At 27.3% G+C, this 26,664-nt stretch overlaps 1 protein-coding gene across 7 annotated transcripts in view; it reads left to right on the top strand.

Moving 5' to 3' along the window:
* Positions 1 to 26,664, top strand: part of LOC119615475 (zwei Ig domain protein zig-8) — a 316,266-nt gene that overhangs the window by 56,167 nt on the left and 233,435 nt on the right. For 6 of the 7 annotated variants that reach the window (XM_037971698.1, XM_037971641.1, XM_037971864.1 and 3 more), the window contains one exon: positions 20,416 to 20,450. The exons of the other annotated variant lie outside the window; for it this stretch is intronic. The gene's annotated coding sequence lies outside the window, so the exon portion shown is untranslated. The remainder of the gene's footprint in view (positions 1 to 20,415; positions 20,451 to 26,664) is intronic. 7 annotated transcript variants of the gene reach the window in all.

Here is a 26,664-nt window from a genome sequence, read left to right as displayed (position 1 = left end):
ACTTTTGCTTGACTTCATTTTATTAATATTCACATTCACACACGCACATCCACATACATACATAAATATCCCAGCAGGCTTACAAAGAGTCATTGTATCATTTTAATACTTTTATTTATTAATATTCAACAAATTAATCGTTTAAATGATTAAATCATTGAAAATTGCCTAATATCAAATAAAGAATAAACTTATCAGTTTATTTCTATTAAACTATTAATTGAAATTTCCTTTAGTTAAATATTTAATAAAAAATCAAGTTATACAAATTTTCTCTTTTAACAAAAAAGAACGTAATGAACAATTAAATTACGATTTATTTGAAGTAGTTTACTAAAAAGTAATAATTATGATAATTGTGTTTTTAATTTTTTTTAGAAAAAATTTTAAAAGTAAAAAAAACATATAATAGTATGAAGTATTAATTTTGTTTGACATGTTATATAAAACAAAACCCTTCATAAAGAAGTTAAATTTAATAAAACATTCTTTATCCTATTTACACTAATTAACTAAATTAAATAATTACTGAAAATTACAGAAAGAAGTTTGTACTTTAAATTTGTTCTATAGTATTTATCTCGCCAGAAGTAACCATTTGTAGTGTCAATGCTCCATTTGTAGTAAGATAAAGTCACCCCGAACTGCAGGGACATAAAAAACATTTTTAATATATTTTGGATATTTGTTTCTAATAAATATCCTCATTATACGTATGTGTACTTTCGGGTATATGTACTTGTTAAGTAAAGGACATGAAAATAATTTTACTATATTTGCTTGTTTATTTACTTAGTTATACAACTGATTAAATTCTATACCAAATACATATCAAAGGAAACGGAAAATGAAACAAATATTAATTTTATTTAAGTATATAAAATAAAACATGAGAACTTATATACATAAATACATTAGTTTTTTCTTCAGATAATAATCTAAAGTATTCTATTCTTTAATAATTATCACTACAACACGCTTAATGATTACTTGAGAATATCTCATGAATACTAAAAACAAAACACGCCTCAAATACAATTAGTTCTTTATATTTCTGTATTATGTATTATAACTTCAATTAATAACTTTATACCTTTGTTTTACAGTTAGATATCTCAAAAAGCCCAAAACATTATGGATCATTTTTGTAGAATATTCATATAGCTACATATACTTACGTGTATGTATGTATGTGCATATAACGTAAGTAAGAGATTTTATTTATAATAAGAAAATATATTATATTTTGTTATACCTACACACCATCAGAAAAGATTCCGTTTGTAACACATCCGAAGAAGTATATACAGTACGGGCTCGATTTGCGCAACCGAAGGGAAATCGGGGTTGTTGCAATTTGCGAAATGTTGCAATGACCGACCACTAAAATCCTATACAATTTTATATAATTTTTTAACAAAAGCATGAAATTAGTTGATGTTTAAGTAATCAATTCATTCATTAATCAATAAAAGTGAAAATAGTAACTGTAAAGTAATATATTACTTATAAAAATCATTTTATATTTGATATCATAAACTTAGGTCGGGATATACCATCCTGTTTTTGGATGCCTGTGACTGATCAAATCATTTGAAAAACAAAGTTAATGAAAATAAAATCAATCAAAAACTAACTTCCAAATAATGTTTCTTTTGCCATAAAAAAGTAAAAGTTGCTCTTATACACTGAAAATAATCCATGCTCAACTTTACGAAAAAAATTTCGTAACTTCTATTTTAGTAATATATACAAAAAATTCGTGTATAATACGATATATTACTTTATAAAACCCTTTTCTATTTTTACGAAAGTACGAAAACCTTTCGTAATATTTTTTTCTTAAATTTTAGCGAAATTAAACATAATGATATTAATTATATTATCATTAAATAAAACTACAACATTTTTATAAAATTTAAGAAAAATTATAATATTATTCACGAATTATATTCATAAAAAAATTAAAAATTCGTGTGGAGAAAAATTTTGAACTAAAAGTAGAAAAATTATTTTAAAATGAACAAAAATGTTTGCATAAATTAATATTTCATAAATTTTACCATATTTATTCAAAATTCACTTTTTTCAACTTATGTAAATTAATTTTTCCAAGATTTTTTTGCATTGTACTAAAATATTTCGTACAATTTCGTATATATTACGAAAGAATTTCGTGGTGCGAAACAACGAACGATTCGTACATTGTACGACATTTTTCGTATATATTAGGTATGGATTTTTCAGTGTAGCGTCCATTTTTTGAAAAAAGTTGCTATTGGCTGTTGCGTAAATCGGTCAGTTGCAATAATAGGTAGGTGCATGTATTGTATATGTATTCTGGGTCCTTGTTAGATTATAAGATGATCTAGCTATATCCGTCTGTTATTCTGTCTGTTGAAAATACCAAAAATATTATCTGAAGATTTTTTTGATTGCTGTTGAAAATGGGCTTTATCTATGATTTCACATAGCCCCTAGTCGCCACCAAAGCGCTTGAATTAAGCTTTTTGTTTTTAAACTTAACGTTTTGTACTTAGCGTACTATTGACACTATTCCAGATTGATTCAAGTATGGATTTCTCAATTCCTTCGAATCTATAAGCGAATATGGTGTCACCATGGTGACGGTCGTTACATTCGTAGACATTTAACAGTCTTATTACAGTTGAAGGAGTTTTCTAAAAAAAAAGACGTATTTAAACATTTATGTAATTGAATTGCAAACTAAAATTTCGGTAATAATTATGAAAATCAATATCTGCAGATAAACGAGTTAATATTACCTAATCAGATTGAAAATTTCAAAATTGCACAAAATGAAAAATTTCGTAAAAAACAAACATAATACGTGTGTTTTTAATACATGTAGTAGTATTATGATCAAAGTAAAACAAAATGAAATCAAAAGTCTCTTAAATAAATGTATTTGTATTTGAATTTGACAGGACAATAATATCCATACATGCTCTTTCGTATATGAGGAATGAATATACTTACTTAGTTGTATAAAATATACAAGTACAATTCTAATTTATGCATACACACTTACATATATACACACATACATACATTTATGCGTACATACATATGTATGATATTTTTATATACATATAAATTTAAATATTGACACAGATATAAGAGAAACAACAAAAATAAAACATAAATATTCTTAAAATACATTCAAACATACATACATATGTATGTACATTTGTATGTGTGAAAATATGTTTGTATTTTATATGTGTAGTAAATCTATGGATTTAGTTCAAACTTACTAAACATAAAATGTAACCATGTGTTTATTTTATTTGCAGATACAAACAAACATTTCTACAAACTAAACATTCATTTATTTGCGTATGTAAATCCTATATAGAATACACACCATATGTATTTATTTTTATAAAGTATTTCGAAATCAAAAGTTTAAAATTTTTTTTTATTCTCTTTTTTAATAAAATTGTTGGTTATTTGACAAGGATTTATCTTCACGCCATCATTTTATTTTTATTAAAAACTTTTACCTGAATTATAGTCTTATCCTAAACACTGAGTTAATTTATAACTTTCATTGTGTTAATATAATTATTTTATTTAGGATTTATTTTCTAGATATTTCTTAATCGTGTTTATTAAAAATATACATTAAATTGAAACTTATGAAAATTAATGTATAAATATTAATATTAGTAGAGATAGACAATGTCACAGATTTAGATAGGTGATTTAATCATTGTGATTGAAAAATCACAGTAACAACTGTTACGATAAGTAACAATTACATTTCACATAGCTTTTGAAATATCGCTGCTTACAGTTTAATATAACTTGCATAGTGAAACAGTATAAAATTATTTTCTCAACATTTTCTCGACTGGTAACAATTTTTTACTTTTCATACCTTCGAAAATTTAAAGTAAACTCCAAAAATTTGCTGGTCTGATATCAGAATGCACGCTACAAGTTTTATTATAATAACATATTAAAAGTAATATATCTCAGAAACTGCTAACGCTAGAGTCCTCAAATGAACTTATGAGAACAAAATGGGGGGCCTTGCTATATTGGGCGCGCCACCTCCCATATAAAGAAAATCTAAAATTAGTATATCTTGAAAAATATAACAGCTAGAGTCATCAAATTTTGTCGGAGCCATTTTGGTATCAACTTGAAACATGAATATCAGAGACAAAAATTAGACAGACTACAATAGAGTTTGTGGCACCTCCCATATGACTTAAATACAAAAAACCTTTTATGTGGAAAACTATTAGAGATAGAATCTTAAAATTTTGCACAAAGCGCTTTTATTTAAGGAAACTATTACAGCTGCACAAAGCGCTTTTATTTAAGGAAACTATTACAGCTGCAATATTAAAATTTTGCATAATGAACTTTAACATCCATGTGGACATTTTTGGGTAAAATGTGCGGACTTTAATGAGGAGAACTTGGAACTTAATGCTTGGAACCTCAAACGTAAATTAAATATAAAAATTCGTATATCAAAAAACTATTGCAGCTAAAAGCCTCAAATTTAGGCGTGCCACCCCCCATATGAATTAAATACAAAAATTCGTTTATATGGAAAACTATTAGAGATAGGATCTTAAAATTTTGCACAAAGCGCTTTTATTTAAGTACTAGCTTTGCTACCCTAAAAGGAATATGTATAAATAAAAATCCCACTTAACGATTTTAAAGATCCTTACTACATTAGTTTTCCACATTTATAATATGTCACATATGAGAGATGTCAATCAAATTATTGCAAGTTGGTTCGCCAATTTCTATCTATCTGTAAAAAATTTTAATAATATAAGAGTTTCCAAGATGCACGAAATTTTGTATTTAATTCATATATGTTGTGCCACCATTGAAAGTCCACCCGTTATGCTCTAAATGTTCACATGAATTTCAAAGTTCTTCATGTAAAATTTGAAGATTTTAGCTCAGATATACGAATTTTTCTATTTGATTCATGTTGGGGCTTCAAGCTCCCCACATAAAAGTCCAAAATGTTCAGATGAATACTAAACTAATTTGTGCAAAATTTTATAAATCAAGTTCTATTAGTTTCCCAGATAAACGAAATTTTATATTTAATGCATATGGGAGGTGCGAAGTTCCCCATTGAAAGTCCGCCCGTTATGCTCTAAATGTTAACATGAATTTCAAAGTTCTTCATGTAAAATTTGAAGATTCTAGCTCTAACAGTTTCTCAGATATACGAATTTTTCTATTTGATTCATATGGGGGCTTCAAGATCCCCAGATGAAAGTCCGTTTTTTTTTCCTCCAAAATGTTCAGATGAATATTTAAGTTCTTCGTGCAAAATTTGAAGAATTTAATTCCATTAGTTTTCCAGATAAACGAATTTTTGTCTTTAATTAATATGGGAGGTGCCGCTCCCTTCAAGGGTAGTCCGCCAATTAAATTACCCAAAATGTTTAGATGGATGTTAAAGTTATTCGTGCAAAATTTTAAGATTCTAACTGTAATAGTTTCCAAGATAAACGAATTCTTGTATTTAATTTATATAGTGCTAGTCCGCCTACTTTTTGTCCTAAATAATTATATTGACACTAAAGTTGTTTCGACAAAATTTGAGGACTCTAACTGTTATATTATCTAAAATATATAAAATTTCAAAATAATATCTATTCCAGACATACAGGAATACGCTGTGAAAATTTGAAGTCTATAACGTTCAAACATACAAACAAACACACATTCATTTTTATATATATAGATATGTGAACATTTGGGTTAAAATGAGCGTATATTCATTAGTGGGGTTTGGAAACAAAAATTCGTATATCTGAGAAACTATTACAGCTAAAATCCTTAAATTTTACAGGAACAACTATGACATCCATGTGAGTATTAAATTGACGGACTACTATTAGGGCGTGGTTCTTTCCATATGAATTAAATACAAAAATTCATATTTCTGGGAAACTAATAGAGCTAGAATCTTCAAAAAGCGTAAAGTATGTTTTTATTTAATATTGTTTTTAGGGTAGCAAAGCACACTGGGTATAGCTAGTTTATTATAAAAACGCATTTATGATGAATTTTACTTCAATTTCATCGTGATTAGTATCACGTCAATTATGGACGTTTAATTGATATTCTAAAATGGAGTTTGTATGATGGCTAGGGTTAATTGAAGGACTATTATTACAAAAATCGGCAGTGTCATTTATGTTTTCATAAAATTTAGCTTTGCCGATTCTGAAAGTAATTCAGAGTAATCGGTATAATTTAATGTATGGACCAATATTTTTGTGCGTTATAAACATTAGCACAGACGCATATTACCCTCCTCAATATGGTGATGTAGGGAATAAAATCAGTGTAGTTTCGTACTATACTGTAAAGTACGGCGACGAAAATTGGACATCTTTATGTACAGTAAGGTCCATAATTGGCACAAGTCCCCATAGCGCTCTTTTAAATTAACTTTAAATTTACGACAAATGATTCGGTATAAAAGATTCGGCATTGCCGAATATAACACTAACATTCTTTGTCCGGCAACAATATGAATTCGTTTTTGGGGATAACTCTTATTTACATTGTTTAAGCAATCGAAACTGATTACATAAAATAGATTAGTCAAGTTTTTATTTTAAATTATTGCATTGATATTGCTATAGTCTTATTCGTTTTCAAATAAATAAATAGAATTATGTGGTTTTTAGTAAATATTTAACAAAATTTTAGTATTTTATTCTTTCAACGAAATGACCAAAACGAGAGCCTACAAAGCACAAATTTAATAAGTGTGAGTTGAAAAATTTATTCACATGTGCATATAAATATATACATTTTTTTGAAATTTAGTACTACAGTATTTTGAAAATAAAATGTGTTGGCGTTTAAAATAAAATTTATTTTTTATATATTACGTGACACACATACATACTCATGTACATATGGGCAATTCCATACGATTGTATGTGACATTCGTACGCCTTCAGAGTGGTATAGATTTTGTAAAATTGGGAGTACTTGAAAAACAATTTTGTCATTCTGTTCCATTTAAAGAATATTATATTTGCAAAGGGAATCATACCACTCGGAACCTTGTTTTCCAAAATATGGATTAAAATATGGCGATATCATACGTGACAAAAAACGGAAGTGTTTTTAAAGTAGGTACATGTAAATATTTACGAAAATCTGCGAATTCTGTAGGTGTATCTTTTTTGTTTTAATTGTTACACTATGGGAGATATTTTTCATTAGTAATCCATAATTTTTAAATAAAAAAAATTAATATAATTTTATAACAAACATTTTTAAATATCGTACGTGTCATATCGTATGTGACAGATTTTTCCCCTGATTTTTTTTTAGGTTATAAAATATATATTTTGGAAATATATGCATGCACCCACTTCAACAAATCAAAAGGAGTAGGAAAGTGCAGTCGGACATGGCCGACCTATATACATGTTTAAGCAATTTACGGATAAAAATAAAAAACTGGAGTTACATGGCGACTAGGGTCAAATATGGACCGATCTTCATAAAATTTTGGGGTGTGATTTTAATTCATATAAAGCTTATTTGTGACAAATTCTATCATAATATTAGTGATTAGAGGTGAGTTACGGACGTTTAAGTGTTTTTCTGAAATTAAACATTGAATGGAACTAGGCTCAAATGAGATCCAATCGTTATGAAAATCGGCATAATGGTTTAGGCTTATAAACATTTTAGATCTGCCGATTTTAAAGGGATAGTATTATAATTAATAGAATTATGATCTAAAAAGTGATAATTTCGGGTCCGTCTGTATGCGGTCGAGGTGTAAAAATAGACCTATTTCAAAAATTTTCAACAGTCTTCGTCCTTGGTGCTGTTGAATTATCTTCAAAAATGCAGAAGTTATAAGGGTTTTATTTTTTCAGTCGTGGTTTACCTTTTCATGGAATTGCCCATATGTATTTATGTATAGTATAACAGTATGCATGTGTATATTACTGGATTTAAAAGCTTCTTCAAACGATATGTAAACGAGCTCCAGTTAAACAATGAATTTTATTCAACCATAACAGAACACATATTCTGTATATGTATGTATTTATACGAAAGTATATATAAACTCATGAAAACTTACACTTTCCACAATACATATTATGTATGTATGTTATTAGGGTATATTTATTGTATAGGTATTAGGTTAATATCTCTTATAAATAGTTTTGCTCATATAACGAATTGTTAATAGCAGTATAATTTTGGAATTAATTTTATGAGCGAATACGGAATGTTATATATAATATTTTACCTTTAAACCTATTTCAAATTTTCAGATACTTAATGATTATTAATTAGTGTTCTAGTAGCAATTATTGAAATCATCAAAATAAAAAAAAAAATTACTCAGAATAATAAACCACCCTACTCTATATCTATATGTATGCATGTATTTCTGTAAGTGCGCTTAAGTTTGGTAGATTTAAGTTTGAATTTTGTTCTGCTACGATGAGTATGTATTTGAAGAAGTTTTTATATGTAAATCCAACACACGTAAGAAATCACAAATCAGTTAAATTGAAATCGAGTGAAATTGTTTAAATACAACACGCATAAGATTTTGTTATAAATCAAATATAGAAACACACACATTGTACATTTGTACAGTGTTTATGTGAATGAATGTTAAAATATTTAGCCAATTTTTAAATTTACATCTAAATGGCTTTTATGCAACACAAATACTAATACTGATTTATTTGATTTTTCTGTTTAGGAAAATAAAAATAAAGATACTGTAGAAAATAAATCTAAACCACAAAATCCATATACAAATATACTCACTCAATATACACATGAATATATACATACATATAAGTGTATATTAGAATTTTCCAACCAACCATGTGTAGTAAAAGCTTGACTTTATTTTAAATTTGTTAAAAATTACAAAAATGTTTGAGTATTTCTTCGACTATTTGTAGTTTTAGAAGTGACCATATGTTGTGACTACTTAACCTTTTGCTTCATTAATTTTGTTATAAAAAAAAACTTTTTTCTAAATCACTAAAAATTAATAATAAATAAATATATCTTACAACATTTATATTAAATTTATATTTTGTACACCAGGACTGTCCCAAATGCTTCTGATTGTGTATTCGTGAACATAATTCATTCTGAAATCCATGTAAACTTTCATAGGTAACTGTTTATGAATACCTTAGTACTATTTTAGTAAAACAAAAAACCTTAATATAGCGCATATTTTCTAGTAACAAATACCAGAATTTTGAATTATACCAGTTCTGTAGTAAATGAGCGAAATCTCTACCTTAAATTACTCTTGAAAATATATTGGGTTTCTTCATCTTGATACAAAGCATAAATTTAACAGAATGTAAGTTGCCCATCACTGACTTAATTCCATATCAACTCAGACACATTTCATAATACACTAAAAGTACGATATGTTACATGACCCAACAGTTCGAAAGAGAGTCAATGCATCCGAAAAAAACAATATTTTCAACTAACATCTAACCACCTGGTTGGCTCTAATTCGTCTTTCGTCACGGATGTACTCTTTGTAAACGAGGGTGAAGATAATCATCACTTTAGTGTTGAGTGGACACTTAAAAAACAAAATTAAGCTTTTTGTCTGTCTCTTCGTAATCTATGGAATGACAATAGAAATTCCTCGTAGGACAAGCACTTGTTAAAATAGCTAGTCACCTGAGCGGTCGGTGGCTAGGGATAACCCTAAGTGGTAGATTAAATATGTAGTTCGGGACTGTCCAATCGAACTGCTGGGGAATGTTTTTGAGTGCGAATGTGTGTGTGTAGTTATTTTAAAATAAATAAGAAAGTAATAAAATAAAGGCAGCCAGCTGAATGTTTTGTTCAATAAATCACAAAATTTTCAGATGCTTAAGCAAATACCTTTTTGATCCTTAATTTTGTGATCACATCGGAACGTGACACTAAACAATATTGAGCTTAACAAAAGACTGCCTAAAGCTGTGTTATATTGTTCTTTTTATATTTGTTCTTATTACAACTAACGTACACACAAAATCACACATACAACAACTTCTTCCCAGCAGATTTACATAAAGTATAATTGTTAGACAGTATTTTTATACCCTCCACCACCATCAGTGGTGATAGAGGGTATATATAACTTTGTCATTCCGTGTGTAACACCAAGAAATATTCACCTGAGACCCAACAAAGTATATATATTCTTGGACCTTATGAAATTCTGAGTCGATTTAGCTATGTCCGTCTGTCCGTCTGTCTGTCTGTCTGTATAAAACATTCTCACGTTAACACGAAGCAACAAAAATTAACGAAATTCACCCAAAATATTTACTATTATCCTAGGCAGTTTGGTATTGAAAATGAGCAAAATCGGTTCACACCGGGAAAAGTTATGAATCAAAATTTGAAACAACCTCGAAAAAAATAAGCATTTTTTACACATTCTGATGTAATTTTCTCGAAAACTGTGAAAGATAATTCCATGAAAATCACCACACATTCGTTTCTACACAAGAGCTTGACTCCTTGACTCCTAAATTGTCAGAATCGGTCCACAATTTCATATACCTCCCATACAAAAGTACATATTCCCGAAAAATGGGTTTTTTGTTAATAACTTCCGTCACAATGTCGAAATCTTTACAAAATTTTACAAATTAAAATCTTATGTCAATAGAATTCATTCAAAGAAAAAATTTTCTGGATCGGTCCATAATTGGACATAGCTCCCATACAAGGTCCCCTCCCGAAAATAACTTAAACGCAAATAATTCATTTCTAAATTAAGATACCCATATAAAATTTGGTACAAGTATTGCTCTCACATACAGAAATATTATTGTGAAATTTTTTTTTTCATCGGTCCATAATTGGTCATAGCTCCCATACAAGGTCCCCTCCCGAAAATCACTTAAACGCGCATAACTCATTACTAACATAAGACATCCATATAAAATTTGGTACAAGTATTACTCATGTGCATAGAAATATTATTGTGAATTTTTTTCCGATCGGTGCATTATTGGTCATAGCTCCCATATAAGGTCCTATCCCTAAAATCACTTAAACGCGCATAACTCATTACAAAATTAAGATATCTGTATAAAGTTTGGTACAAGTATTGCTCATATGCACAAAAATATTACTGTGAAATTTTTTCCGATCGGTCCATAATTGGTCATTGCTCCCATACAAGGTCCCTTCCCGAAAATCACTTAAACGCGTATAACTCATTACTAAATTAAGATATCCATATAAAATTTGGTACAAGTATTGCTCATATGCACAGAAATATTACTGTAAAATTTTTTTCCTATCATTTTTTTCCTTGGTCATAACTCTCATACTAGGCCCCCTCCAGAAAGTTACTTAAATGTACAATATTCATTACCAAATAATGATATAGATACAGAATTTTGAATAATTTTAAATAAAGCTATTGATACAAAAATTCTATTTCAAGAGTGTTGCACGATCGGTTCATAACACACATTACTTATTACTAAATTACGATGTAGATACAAAATTTTACTGAAATATAGCTTTCATGTCCAGAAGTTTTGCTTAAAGAATTTTTTACGATCGGTCTATAATTTATCAATTTGTGTAGAACAAAATTATATATATGTATTTTGAAAATCCTTAAATCTTTCACACACATGCATACATGCAAATTAATAAAAATCGCCAAGCGTTGGTAATGTTCAATAAATCTTGGAATTGTAATAGATTTGAGCTGTTTAAATCTAGAGATTTTTCTATTTAATATATGAGAAAACTTATTTCTACAAATATTTGATCAATTAGAAAAGTATTAATATAAAAGTAGTTGGTGGAGGGTATTTAAGATTCGGCTCAGCCGAATATAGCAGTCAAACTTGTTTTTTTATAAAAACTATGGAATTGACTATGGAGTAAAGCGATATACATATATTTTTTCTTCATTTTACACCTAAATAATCTTTTTAATGTTAATTTTTGATTTTAGTTAGATCAACGTTTTTTTTTAATTCACAAATATCCATATGTAATTACATTGTAATTATAATTAGAGTGAAGTGCGCTGTAGTATGCACCTATAGAAAATGTTTAAGTAACTAGTTGTATAGCTACATACTTGTCTTACCAAGTGATAAGTAAAATTACTAGTTTGGACTGTTATCACAAACTGCAGGGTAATATACATAAATAATGCTTAAGATATTTATATGTAAGTAAAATTTATGTTATAATAAAATAAAGTTAGGGCTCCGCATTCTTTGCAAATTTTCCCCGAAGAGACGAATTTGAAACATGCATTATGTACGCGTCGTGTTCTTTTACATCCTTTCATATTTTTTCTGTAGCTTTAAATAATGTTCAAATAACTGTATTCAATTGACTTTTTAATTATTTCTATTATTTAGACGGCATTTAGTCAGCTGGATATTAAAATTAAAATTTCTTCATTTCCGGAAAAAATTCACGCAAATTTTTTTACTTAATTAATAGTAAGAATATTGCCTAAAAGTTCATAATTTTGAAATCCTTCAAGATTTAGTTTACAAGATATTTTCGTTGTTGATAAAATTTAATTCCCTATTTATGTGATTCGCAGTGTACATTGCAAACTTATGTATATAATAATATACATATTTTTGTACATATGTATGTATATGTAAAGCAATATTCAAGAATAAGGCTATATTTGCCAAGTTGCATGTTGGCCATGATATGGTTTAAACAATTTTATGAGGGTAACAGACTATATTTTATATCTAGTATGTTCATATTAACACAAACATATTGTTCATACAGATGAGCATACATACATACAAGACCATCCATATGACAGCAACCCTGCAGTTCTTATTTTTCCATTAACAATTGTCGAATGAACCAAAAAACAAGTAAGAGTGTTATATTCGGCCATGCCGAATCTTATATACCCAATAAATACTGCCATAAAATACTGCCTTATAAATAAACTTTGATATTATCGAAGTAATTTTCTCATTTATTAGATCTATGTTGAATTTGATCACCATTTGTCGATATTAATATGAACATCAGGGTAATATTGGAAAGAGGGCCTTTAATAAGTATGGACTATGCTCTTCCAAATTAAAAATATTATATTTTTTGTCCAATTTTTATAACCATAAACTGTTTTTCTTGTAAGAGTGGTTATATAGGGTAGAGTCAATTATAGACCTATCAATCGGTTTAAACAATAAGTTATTTGTAGGGTTGTAGGGTCAATTATAGACCGATACTCATAAATATCTGAAGAGGACATTTTTGCTCATACAAAACTTGTTTACGTGAAATTTCATGACTATAGTAGTATTTGAGCGTTACAGTCTTTTTCTGAAGGGGACCTTATATGGGGAGTGGGATCAATTATAGACCGATACCCATAAAATTTGGCTCTCACAAAACTTGTTTATGTAGAATTTCACTGCTGAATGAATGGGACCTTATAGGGGGGGTGTTTGAAGGGTAAATTATAGACTGATCCTCATAAAATTTAGTAGAGAGGTATTGACTCATACAAAACTTGTTTTTCTCGAATTTCATCGCTGTACTTTCAGTTTTAAGGTAGTAATGAGCGTTAAAATCATTTTCTGAGGGGACCTTATATGGGGTGGTGAGTTCAATTAAGGACCGATCCTTATTAAATTTGATAGAGAGTTTTTGGCTTGCACAAAACTTGTTTATGTGGAATATCACCGCAGTACTCGCATTTTTGATTAAGTTTTCAGCGTTAAAGTCATTTTCTGAAGGGGACCTAATATGAGGGGTAGGGTCAATTATGGACCGATCCTCATAAAATTTAAGAAAATTATTTTAGTTCCTATAAAACTTTTTTATGTCGATTTTTATTGCTATATATGCTTCTTAAGGGCAGTTATGAGGAGGGTAGGGTCAATTATGGACCGATCCTTATAAAATTTAGTAGATAGGTTTAGGTTCCTATAAAATATCACCACTATAGATGCTTCTTTTAGAAAATTAGGACCGTTTAAGTAATTTTCTGAAGGGGTTTTGTATGGGGGGTAGGGTCAATTATGGGCCTATCCTTATGAAATTTCACAGATAGATTTATAGAGGTTCCTATAAAACATGTTTGTGCCGAATTCCACTTTATAGATGCTTGTTTTAGCCATTTATGAGCGATAAAGTCATTTTCTGAAGGGGGCCTTATATGGGGGCTAGGCGAAATCGTGGACCGATATTGCGCATTTTCAATTCCAAACAAACTGCATCAACTAAAAGTATTTATGCAAACTTTCAGCTCGCTAGCTACTTCCATTTGGACCCTATCGTGTTTTCAACAGACAGACGGACGGACATGGCTAGATCGTTTTAGAATTTAATAAGGAACCAGAATATATATAATTTTATGGGTCTTAGAGGAATATTTCGATGTGTTATAAACGGAATGACAAAAAAAATATACCCCTCACCTTTTTTAATGGTGGGTATAAAAAATATAAAATTTGAATTAGCTAGCTGACTACAACTGCTGGGTATGGATGTCCAAGTATTTATTCATCCATATGTCATTTTTGTTTGTTTGTTTGTATTCATATGTCTAAGTGTTTTCGAGTTTGTTATATTTTTCTTTTCAATTTATTAACAAACATTGGCTTTAAGAAGGATAAAAATTCTTTTATAACAAATAAGACTTTGAATAGAATCGTTTTTTGTGGTTTGTGAGTGAAGAAGTGCAAAACAAATTCTAGACATAAAAAATGTATCTTATTTGTTACGAGTAAAGCCCTTTGATCATTAAAAATGAACATGTAAATTTTATTTATGTATTTGTTATTTTCTTTTTTAATTCGCATAGAATTATATGAAAATTATTTCTTATTGCTAATAAATTTAAATATAAATACCGGCTGTAAATGTATACAAATCCCCTTAAATACTTAGTTGTTTTACACATTACTAATGTGTTTTATACGTTTTTATGTAAAACATATTATTTTTAAAACAGTTTGACATGATAAACTCTTTTCGTTTGTGCAAACGTACCTATAAGAGATTTCTTTGAAACTGAAAAAATGGTTAAACAATTTTTGATAATCCTTTTATAAATCTTTTGGATTTTTAGTTTGCAACAGCTAAATTTTATGTCAAAAGTTATAACGAAATTTTTGGTGGTTATTAGATAAAATTTTTTGTATGAAACAAAAAGTTTTGTCGATGTCACAATGTAAGATATAATTATTATGTACATACATATGTACACATATTTCTAAAATACAAATTGATATAAAATGCTAGTCCGTGAATTTCAGCATTCATATAATGCTTTAGATTCTAAATTTCAACCAACTGGTGTGAATCCGTAAATAACTATGGAAATACAGATGTATTTCCAAAAATATCTACATATGTATATCGTTTTCTTTATACCCACCATCAACAAATATGGGACATCGAAATATGTATATGACTAGCATACCCTGGGTGCTTCGCTACCCTAACTTAAATTAAATACATACAAAATTTTGTTTACTTTTATAGAAAATTAAAATTGATTAAACATTTTTTTAATGTTTCAGTTTTATACGTTTTATCACGTGATTAAATTCGCATTCAGTAAGAAGCTTGTATTTTTAGTTTCGTTCATTTAGCTTCCACATTATGGAAAATTTCGAAAGTACTATTTGAAAAAAGTACTATAAAATACTTCTAATAGATTATCATTTAATCAAAAATTTTATGTTTCTGTGTTCAATATTATATACAATTCCAAAAATATAATTTTAATGAATGAAAAAGTACCAAAAGTCCCTTTCAGTAGATTCTCATTCACTAAGGTCCCTACATTTTAAATTTTATATTTCTATGTTCAATATCGTAAAAATCGGAAAAACCGGAAAAACGAAAAAGTACATAAATCTCTCTCAATAAATTCTCATTTAATAAGGACCGTGTGTTCCGGTTAACCATTATAAAGAATCTAAAAGGTACCATTTGAAGAATAGAAAAGTACCAAATAGTTCCCACTTACAGAATATTATTCAGTCAAGACCATGTATGTTAAAATTAATGTTCCTAGGTTGAATATTTTAGAAAATTAAAAAAGTACCATTTATGAGATAAAAAGTTCTCTCTTAAAGAATCTTATTCAATGAGGACCGTCTATGTTTAATAATCATGTGTTTTGAATTCATATTAAAGAACATACAAAGAGTATCATTTGAAGAAAGAAAAAGTACCAAAAGTGGAATAAGTGGAAAGTACTAATAAAGAATACAATTTTTCCCCTTTTCGCTTAGAAATATACTATTTCGAGAATTAAGTTTACAAAATGTTCCTTATTTAAATCTATATATCACAGATAAAACTCAAACGAATCAAATCTGCATTAATTTGTTCCAGAAAAATTGTGCTTTAAAAAATTACCAAACAATTTACTCCAATTTGATCCTATAGAGGCCTTAGTACTCGAATTCCAAAATAATATACCAATAGCTTATTTTGTGTGAGTAAATAAACTACTTTTTCAAATTTTATAAAAACTGGCTCAACGAGTTTGAATAAAATTAAATTTCCCGTTTTTTCCCCTTTTTGGTACTTTTTTCCCCTGTGAAATAGCAAACATTTTATTACATTAAATATTATAGAGTTAGTCCGTAATTTAATAGGAATAATTTAATAAACCGAAAAAGTTTTCTTAATGTGCTAAAAAAAGTACCATAAATACAGTTTTCTCCCTTTTTGACCCAAAAAGGACTGAATTTTGAAAAAGTACGAAACAGGTGTCTCCTAATTTTGGGAGATGTATCCAAAATATTTATAATAATTTTATTATGTTAATTAGTTAAAAAGTTATAAGGGGCCAAAAAAGGTACCAAAATCACCTTTATTACACATTTTTACCCCTTAAAAGTACGAATTTCAAAAAAGTACCAGAAACCCATCTGCTCATTTTAAGAGTAGATACAGGTGCATTTAGAATTTTTCTTGTATCACTAATATTGTGTGAGATAATTAAGAAAACCTTTTTTACCCGTTTTTTCCCCCTTTTTAACCGTAAATGTACATATTTCCAGAAATCCCTCTACATCTACTGTAAAAATTTCATGATTCTAGGTTCAGCCGTTTGGGCTGTGCGATGATGAATCAGTCAGTCAGTAACGCTACTCTTTTATATATATAGATTAGGTAATTTAAAACTGTAATTTAGAAATTTTTATATGAAATTTTATTTCTACGAAAAATTTAAATTAATCAAGTCTTAAATTCATAAATCTTCTTTAAAAAAATTAAAATGTTGACTTGACCAGCCTCTGATTTAAATATAAAACGACTGTTAACTGTACAAAAAAATACTTCAACATTTTTGAATGTTGTCTTTGCTTTTTTCAAAATTTTGCCAGTAAAGTAATTTCCTTTTTACTTTGTTTTTTGTTTCCCTTTTAAAACACTTTTCATAGATTGTATGAGAGTGTGTGTGTGTAAATTATGACCTTTTGACAGTTCAACGCACAAAATGTAGTAGTAATTTGAAGCCAAACAGTCGAACAAGACTGACAGGCAAACTTAAAAGAAATGTTGGAAAAAGTATAAAAATGCATAAAGAAAATAGGATTTGCTTTAACAACCTTTTTGTGATTATTTATTCTAATCATACATACACATTGTAAGTACTAAAAATCTATTTAAAAACACACACACATATATACTTGTGAAATAAATACATAAGCATGTATATGTAAATATATATTTAGATGTTTGTGTACAATGTGGCATAAAGATCAAAATCTTCAAACCACAAACGTTACATCCAAATTCTTCGTTATATTCGTTTTGTCATTATCCTTGTGGTTAAAACCTAATTAAGCTTTGCCATAGTTTCTATTTATATCACTTCGTTACATACAGCACACTAAACTCTGAATAAAGTCAATGGAATTTTTATTCCAGTCTCTCGTAACGCAGTGTAATCCTACATTCGTAAAAAATTATTTGATTATGTCATTATGTCTGTAACAATATCAACTATTGGCCGTATATGTATTATGGTTATTTATAAAATTCCAAACTCATCTCTGTTATGTCACACCAAAAAGAGTCATAGTGTCCATGGACGTTAACACTTTCAAAATTGTCATAGTGTCCATGGACTTTGTGACACTTTAAAAACATAAATGTATTAGATTTTTTTTAGTATTGTTCTCTTATCCCGGATAGAATTGCTTGTAACTTTGGTATATGTTATATTTTGGATTCATTTAAAAAGTGTCCGGGATAGCATTCCTTCGGTCGCGCGCAGGGATTTTAAAATCCGGTGTATTTCGAATAAGGCCTTCGCTATATTAAGCGTTTTTATGATAAATGGACTATTTGTAATAGGTGGCGAATCATTGACTTTATGACACACCATGTCACTTTTTAAAAATGTCATAATGTAAATGGGCATAGTGACACAAAACAGAAATGTATTGGAACATTTGTTTATAATTTAAGAAAGAGACACTCTTATCCCAAAAAGAAATTGGTTCTAAATTTTTATGTTGCATTTTGGATTCCTTTAATAAAGTGTCCTGGATAGCCGGTCTTCGGCCGGCACAGGGGTTTTAAACTCTGGGGTATTTCGAATACCAGCTTCGCCAAATTAAGCTTTTTTTGATAAATGGACTCTTATAAATCGATGGACTTTATGTCACATTTCTCATAGACATTTGAAGTTTAAAGTTTAGTGTGTCATAACGTTCATAGACATTATGATACTGGATATTATGACACGCCACCTTTGTAATACATGGACTTTATGCCATGAAGTTGTCATAACGTTATGACTCAATTTAGTGTGTCATAACGACCATGGACATTATGATAGTGGATATTATCTTCTCATGGATATTGTGTCACTTATGAAAGTGTCATAACATTCATGGACACAATGATACAATTTGGTGAATCATAACCACCATGGACATTATGACAGCCAGGTTGTAAATAAATTTAACGGCTTGATTTCATTCCGATCATTCCGTTTGTAAAACATCCATATCAGAATAGAACATAGAAAGTTAAAGCAAAAATTTCATTTCAGTAGAAATAATAATTAGTGTTCTGTAATGATCCGATTTTGTCAATATTTTATAGTTAGATTGCTTAATGATGTTTTAATAATTTACTACCTCCATCACAACCCCGATATCAATAAGAGCGTTAGAGGGTGTAGAATAAATATGGTGTTACAAACGACGAAACGAACACATAATATCCAATACTAAACTACAGTAGGGAAGTATGTATTTCTGAATCGATTAAGTGCGCATACACATTGACACTTAAACTCATACAAACGTAGCACTCGTAAATACATACATTTAAATTTATCCTTAAATATTGTAGTGTCTATAGATACTTAAGTATTCTTTTCTTAATTCTACTTATATTCTATTCTATTTTTATTTATTTTGTTTTAGTATTTTTGTTTTTCATTTTATTTATTTTTTGTTATCTTCATCGTTTTGGCAATGATCATGGCACAAAGAGTTTTTCTAAGAATTTAAGTATGTATTTATCGTATATATGTATATATGTAAGTGTTCTACATAGTTGTACAATCTGCATGCAATCATCCGTCCTTCCACGTACAATTATACAAAGATATTTACTTCGTCATCTCTAGAGTTATCCATTTGTTACCATCTCCACCGATACCATCAGTAGTCATAGTCAGTCATAGTGGAAGTATGTAAGTTTTGTTACACTTCAGTCTACACATGTACAAAAACATACATACATACATGTATGTAGAGTTAGTACTTGTATGTTTTTTATGAGCATACAAATTCTCATTAAAATTCTCGACATTTTCTTTAACAGAAAAAGTTTGTAGATTTATCTAGATTAAGATTTTCTCCTAACTTAACAAAATATATACATACATATACGTTTTTGTTTATATGTGAATGAATGCATTAGGGTGTTTTTTTTTTTACTTAAATCATATAAAAGTCTAATCCAGAAATTTTTTTCAAATCAGATAAAGTTAACTTGAGCATATTTTGAAAAACAAAGAGCAAGTCCAATAAAATGTGAAATTTTATATTCAATAACACATTTATCTATTTCAGAGCCTGTACCGATCCTGATTGGATTGCCAATACTCGAAATTAAAAAATAATAACAAAAAAAAATGATACCCTACTACATATTATACCATGTACATAGTTGTTATATTTCTTAATTCACATTTTAATTTAAATTTGTTAGTTTCACACAAATTGTTTGTTTTTGTTGTTGTATTTTGTATAATTTTACCCATTTTCAAAATTAAATTGCCAAAAGTTTTTTTTATTTACGACTTTTGACAACATGAGAGAAATATTATAATTTATTGTGTCTTTCTCTTTTTTTCAGAGTATGTAAATCCTATTTCATTAGAATGGTTACAGGTAATAATTTTAATTTTGAGTTTATTTTAGAAAAATATTTAAAAGTCATAGAAAACTTATGCAAACATTTATTCTTATTTACATACATAATTCGAAATGAATGACACTTTATTTTGATGTTGGAAACTTTGTGTTACATGTTATTGTTATGGTTATATAATTAAAAAGGATCTCCATAAAAATTAATAGCATTTGAAAATATTTATGATTAAATATGAAAGTTTATAAAAGTCGTTAAAAAAGAGTTTTATAAGGGAAAATATCATTTGACTTAGTCAAGTTTTAGTAAGGAAGTTACAGTTGAATTTTACGCAAATATTGAGGTATGGGTGTAAAGATTGCAATAGGTAATATATTAAAAGTCAATTATTGAAGCGATAAAGCCATGTCCGTCCGTCCATCTGTCTTTCTGTAAACCTTGTAATCAATCTACATGTCGCATGTCGGTATACACATTACCCTATTGATTTTCGTTGATATGGGTCCATTATTTCACCTAGCCCTTATATAACCGGGTCCCCTAAATTGGGATTTGGAGCTCATAATTATGCCAAATATACTAATATCCCTACAAAAATAGGCACAACTACGTTATATACAAACATAAATGGTACTACAAAATTTCGTAATGAGCGGCCGTTATTTAACCCTAGCGCCCTTGCAAAGTCCTCTTCTGAAAATGCATGAACGTCGTTAATTCCCGTATAAACACTTGTATTTCAATGAAATTTATAATTATCTTTAATGTCAACAAAAATGATTACTTTCGAAGTAATTATTTATTAAAAAATTAAGTAAACAACATTAAGTAAACAATATTTTATGTTTGTAAACTGTTAAATGCTGAATTAAATAATATAAAAATAATATTGTAGTTTTATTTAATGATAATATAATTAATATCATTATGTTTAATTTCGCTAAAATTTAAGAAAAAAAAATATTACGAAAGGTTTTCGTACTTTCGTAAAAATAGAAAAGGGTTTTATTAAATTATATTTAGTATTATACACGAAATTTTTGTAAATATTACGAAAATAGAAGTTACGAAATTTTTTTTCGTAAAGTTGAGCATGGATTATTTTCAGTGTATAAAAGTCACTAAATATTAATTATTTTAAGGACAATAGTTATATATTCATATATATGTTAAATATTGTAAGAAAAATATATTTAAAATTATTTTCCAATCACTTAAAAATATAACTTTTGTATATTTTTTTCTTAAATTAATTTTACTAAAGACATGTTTGTCTAAAATTTTACAAAAATAGTTTTGTCAATATTTATTTTTGTTTTATTTTATTATTAACTTTTATAAACTACATACATACATATATAAACAAAAGTTTGTGAACCATCAACAAATTTTTAAATCTTTATATTTTATACTTTTTGCATAAATATAGACAAATTATGCATATATTCTTTTAACTATATTCTACATAAATACATACATATTAAGGCGTAATTTTTTATTTATGCATTGTACTTTTTTAAGAGCAAACATAAAGCCACATTTTTAAACATTTTCCCCTTATTCATAAAGATATTAATCGCTTATTTACGCTTTTTAATATTTTTCTATAACAAATTCCTATAATAAACCATCAACCAACTTTATGAAGCGTTTATGAATATGGGGCACATTGTCAGATTTTGCCAATTTAGGGGGTCTAAACACATTTATTTTTGGCTTTCTCTATGTTTATTGTGTTATTGTTTGACGTCATTGATTAATCATATCACAAATGAATTTAGTTGATTAACCTTTGTTCTAAAGATAGAAAGTATTTTTTTTCGCAGCTTCACAACAGCGCATAATAAGAAATTAATTTTTTATAATTATATTAAAAAAATTCATACATGTGTCCATTTACCAAAAAGAAAAGATTTGAAATAATTTTCGAAAATGGGTGGAATTTAATAAAAAACCAATTAATTTTGTATCTACAAATTCTCATGTAAAATAATAAAATGCAACAACAGATTGTTATAAATTATCCCATTTTCATAATTTCTATTATCATAAAATGTACACATAAATTTTCCTTTTTAAAATTTAATTTATGAACAAAAAATTATTTACTCTTTAAAAAGGATACGTAAAATTCTATGTTTTTATAAATGTCTAAGATTAAAAAAATACATAAGAATTTTATTTTTAAAATTTTTTTTATTTAAATAATATCTTGTAAAAAATAAATATTTATATTAGTTTAACACATTTATGTTTGTCTAAAAATAGGAATTTTTTTTTAAGAATATCTGCAAATTTAATATGATTTTCATTGGGAATTTCTTTTTGATGAATTTGTATATGAATTTAGATGTACTTAATATAACATATTTAATAAGGTTAAGTAAGGTTATATTTATGCCTTGAAATATTACGTTTAACAGACAAAATACTGATTTAAATTCTCTTAATTACAAATTTTATTTTTTTAGAACATTTTAATTTTTTTACAGTAGAGTAGGATTTGTTCAATAAAATGTAAAATCTCCCATCCTTGCATAAATTATTATATATTAAAACGTAAAATTTTGACTTTAAATTTTATAACTTCAAGTTTCATGAACAATTTAATATTTATAAATATAATTTTTTGTTCATATCGATACACTATATTCAAAAAGTGCTAAATCAATAAAGTCTAGTTTTCAGGAAAGCAAAAAAACTATTTAATTCGTGAAATATTGCACTAAAAGACAATATTTCTTCCGTAATACGTTTTTAACATCCTTACTAATTCTTACCTATGAAAAAATTTTAATATTTTGCACATTTTAGCGACTTATTTAAGATAGCACTTTTTGGTCGACAAAAAAACAAATATTTGTTCTAAGTTAGCATGTTTTGCTCAAAGAATAGAACAAAAGTTTCTTCTAATAATATGCATTATTTTATAATTTTATGAAATGTTTTTTTTTAAGGGATATAAGTCAAACCAGTAAGTGCAATAAGATGCATTTACACCATTTAAGTAGAAAAACTCATGGGATATCTGCTTGTTTACTATTCCTTATTCTCAGTACAAATATTTTAAATTATGAAAAGTTTTTGAATATAAAAAGTGCCAATATTTTTTGAATAATACTCCATAATTTGCACATTTAAAGACTTTTTTATAATCAAAATTCTAAATTGGAACCATAGAATATTATAGATCTTAGTGTTATAAACGATTTCTGAAATAACTTAAAATTTTTCGAAAAAACATTATTTAAAGTCTAAAACTGGCTTTATATACAAATATATAAATGATCATATCTTAAAAACTATACATTCAATTTATTAATCTTCACCTGTTTTGTGTTCAGCATGTTCATCTTGTTAATATACAAAATAAATTTTAAATAAATTTGAAGTTTTAAAAAATGTTGTAAAATTTGTATGGAAGTTAGCACTTATTTTCTTCAATAAAAATTTAACTTTTAACTTATTAACAAACCCAATAAACATCGATTCAAACCTGTGAATATTTTTGAAAATTTTCTTAACTAAATAATGTATTTTCCAAATTGTTTTCAAATTTTAAAGTTTAGCCTTTGAAATAAACATGATAATTTCAAAAAACGTTTAAAAAAATATAATGTGTGATATTTATAAAATTTTCAAAGTTTTGTTTTAATTAAACTTAGAAAAGTTTCTTTCAAAAAATAAATTATTTTAGAAAAATAAAAACAGAACATTTTTTCTACAGCAAGGGAGCGAAAAAACGTTAAATATAGGAGAAATAATCGGAGATATAAAAGAAAAATATGCTAAAATAAATGTGTGAATGTTTTATTTTCAGGTGATGTAAAAAAATATATGAATTTTGCAATAGTTAGCATTATAATTAGGGTTTGAAATATGTATGAAAATAATAATAAAGAATACTTGAAATACGTTTGAAAATTTTTTTAGTTTCAAGCTTACCTCTAGCCTTTTTTTAAATTTGAAATACATTTGAAAAATACGTTTGATTTCTAACTGCCTTTTTGTTTGAGAAGACCATAATTTTCCATTTGAAAGCAAAAATTTTCAAATTTGTTCTCAAAGGCTATGTATGAAATTTGAATAGGTTTTCAAATACATATTTACATCATTTCAAAGGTTTTTGCTTATTGGGAACAAACTTATTAACAAAAATTGTTGTTAAAAGTGCAAAAATTACTTTTTTGGTTTCAAATTTATACCAGACGTGGATCATGCATTGAGGAATCCTTTTGCATCAAAAACTCACTTTGCCCAAAATTGAGTTCGCACTTCTTGAATATAGGGTCACGATATGTGACAACAAAGTGATATTTTTGGAAATTTTTAACGCATTATTAAGGTAAAGCCTGAACAAAAAGTTCTGAACATTCAATTAATGCTTTGATTGTTTCAATCATCGAAATCATTGACTTTTAACCAAACTGTTTGATTAATAAACTAAGTAAAATTTAAGTTTTATTTTATATTTAATTTATTCAATTAATTAATTTTAAATTTTAGTTTAATTACTGATGTTAATTCTTTTGATTATTTCTTTAATTGAAAAGAAGGTATTTTTTGACAAATTTCATAATTGATATCATCATTTTTTTGTTAGGTGCAAAACTTGCTTGATACATTTAATTTGATAATTAAAACACATTATCAGTTTTTTCTGTGTAAATTTTTAATTATTTAAAATTTAAATCAAATTTTTATTAATTTATTAATAAAACGAACTAAACTGTTTGGTAGAAAATTTATTAAAAATCAATTAAGTTAATGATTAAAACAATTAAATTATTAATTGATTACTCACAATGTTAAAAGAATACTTGACCTTTAACAATGCGTTGAGTATTTAGAAAAAATATCAGTTTATTAGCACATTTGAACATACCTAGGAAAAACTTTACTTAACTTGGCTTTACAGTTATTTTTTGTGTTTATTAGTCTTTCCGCTTACTCAGTGCTCTATTAACAAGTTATTCTATAGTACTTTTTGGAATAGTTATTACATAAAAGTATAAATCCATTTCGAAAATCAAAAAAAAAAAAAAAGGAAAGAATGAAGAATCTGAACTCCTTTGGACAATTTTTGCTAGGACAAATAGGTGAAAAGTTACACTCATTTAATAAAAACCCTGTATGATAAAAATGTCCAACTTTGATCTGACTCTGACCTCTGACTCCGGTAGTTCTTGACCGATAGAGCTGAATATTTGTGTCTGGTCTACTATCCCATAGAACTAACCTTGATGCAAATTTCATCCAAATCGGAAGACGTCGATTTTTAAAGTTGGGTCATTAAGTTGGATAATTAAAAATTTTCATTTTTTTCCTATACGTCAAAATTTTGAAATAAAGAGTTTTTAATTTTGCATTAGCCTTCAGGAGTGCTGGTAAAATATTTAAAAGTGAATATTGATTTACGGGTACTTTGTCCTTTTTTGGGAACCTAATAATCAACTCAGGAAAAAATTCAATAATATAAATTTTACAACTTTCTTACATTTATGTAAAGGGATATGTCCGATAGTTAATAAACATTTGTTATTTTCCTATACTTAAAAATTTTGATATAAAGAGGATTTAATTTTCCATTACCCTTCATGAGTGTGGGTTAATTATTTTAAAATATGTATTGATTTTGGGATGTTTGTACCTTTTTTGGGAACTTTGTAATCAACTCAGAAAGAAAACTCAATAATATAAAATTTAGGACATACTTAACCCACTTTTTAACAGTTGTTTTTATTTTTACCAAATTTTTTAAGTTTTTTTATCTTTTCTTTTAAAAATTACAATAATTTTGTAAACATTATTGACAATTTTTTCTAATATTACAAACTTACGGATTGTAATACATCCCCTATTGTTTCTTTGTTACATTATCACATATATTTTTTGCGGAAAACTCTTGGAAGTATGATTGATAAACCTGACATCTATTCACCGAGATTTAAAATTATTCTAACGAATTCTCAATATTTGCTAAAGTGTTGTGAATAAGACCCATAAAATTGTTTATATAAAAAATAACTAAAACTCGAAATATTAATTTGGTTATTCCGAATTTAACTCTTTTTGACGTCGTAGATTTTTTTAAATATCTTTTCTGGACTTATACGGCCTAGATAAAGAGACCCATATAGGTTTTATATTCTGAAAAAAATCGTTGTAAACTAGTGCAATTGAAAGAGAAATTTACAGATAATTTTTTAGTGTTACAAATATTGTAATTTGCAT

Source organism: Lucilia sericata, unplaced genomic scaffold (genome assembly GCF_015586225.1).
Source record: "Lucilia sericata isolate MDLA Ls3-8-SP2 unplaced genomic scaffold, ASM1558622v1 Contig000002F_arrow, whole genome shotgun sequence".
In the NCBI taxonomy this organism is placed as follows: Eukaryota; Metazoa; Arthropoda; class Insecta; order Diptera; family Calliphoridae; genus Lucilia; species Lucilia sericata.
The sequence above is the reverse complement of the archived record's forward strand: the minus strand, read 5'-3'. Positions and strand labels throughout refer to the sequence as shown.